We start from the raw sequence: 1,100 nt of genomic DNA, 5'->3' as shown, positions 1-1,100 counted from the left end.
CAGGACCCAAGGAAGCACCTCAGGGTCTCAGGTGGGAGCCCTAGCCGTCTAGAGCATGGCACTGTGAGAAAACTAGCCCTGGGCTGAGACTTCCCTGCAAATCAGCTCAGTCAAGGACTGGATTGAGGTGATCTTCCCCTCTGCTGCCTGCTGGGGGAGAGGGTGCACAATCTTCAGAGAAAGATAACATCATGACTCTATCATTTTTCACACAACAGGTTCATCCTTCAGTCACAATATTCTAGGAGTATAAAGGAACAGAAGCCAGGAAACGTGGAAGTTGACTCAACAGATGATTGAGATATTGAACTTAACAGGTAGGAACCTAAAGTGATATGTTTTAACTGTTCAGAAAATAGATGACAGGATCAGTCTTTTTCACCAACGGTAGAGAATCTATTTTAAAGAACCAGTGGAAATTCCAGGAGCTGGGGAGTCAGCGGGGGCGACTCCTGCTCTCCGGTGCTTAGTTGTGGAACTGGAGACACTGTGTTGGATGTGGGATCCCGAAGTTAAGCGAGGGCCTCTCAGGAGTTCAGTCTTCTCGCTTGAGGGGTCGCTGGTGCTTCCCGGTTTATTGTTCGCTTTAAAACGTTGGTGATCATGATACTGGTGGCAGGACCTAGGCTTTCATGGATGCAGCTCATGACTCTCAGCACCGTTTCCGTAGTGTAGTGGTTATCACGTTCGCCTCACACGCGAAAGGTCCCCGGTTCGAAACCGGGCTGAAACAAATGTTCTTCCTTTCTGAAACTTTTACCTTCCCTTTCAAAAAAGCAAAACGGCCGAAAGGCAGGGGCTGAGGCAGCGGGCGCAGCTGCATTTTCCATCCCCAAGGTAAGGCCAGGAATTCCGTTGCTGCCTGAGAGCCTGCTCAGCGCTAGGAGCCAGCCCTCCTTTCTCCGCTCTGAGTCACTGCGGAGTCCAGGCCACAGCCAGCTGACCCAAGTGCGCAAAGGACAAGGCTGACTTCGGCTCATTTTTACATCCGGAAATCCCCTCACCTCCTAAGCAGGCGCCTAAATCTCCCCTACACGCTGACACCTATCATGTCTGAAAGCCAAGGAGTTCACTCCTGCGAAGCACCCTTGGCTTTCCCA

The 1,100-nt window shown here is 51.2% G+C and overlaps 1 non-coding gene across 1 annotated transcript; it reads left to right on the top strand.

Annotated features, from left to right (window-relative positions):
- Positions 1 to 660: 660 nt before the first annotated feature.
- On the top strand, positions 661 to 733 carry TRNAV-CAC (transfer RNA valine (anticodon CAC)). The gene has a single exon. It is a non-coding gene; the product is annotated as a tRNA-Val (tRNA).
- Positions 734 to 1,100: the final 367 nt, after the last annotated feature.

This window comes from Aethalodelphis obliquidens, unplaced genomic scaffold (genome assembly GCF_003676395.1).
Source record: "Aethalodelphis obliquidens isolate GAN/ISIS:26980383/991018 unplaced genomic scaffold, ASM367639v1 scaffold515, whole genome shotgun sequence".
NCBI classification, from domain to species: Eukaryota; Metazoa; Chordata; class Mammalia; order Artiodactyla; family Delphinidae; genus Aethalodelphis; species Aethalodelphis obliquidens.
The sequence above is the reverse complement of the archived record's forward strand: the minus strand, read 5'-3'. Positions and strand labels throughout refer to the sequence as shown.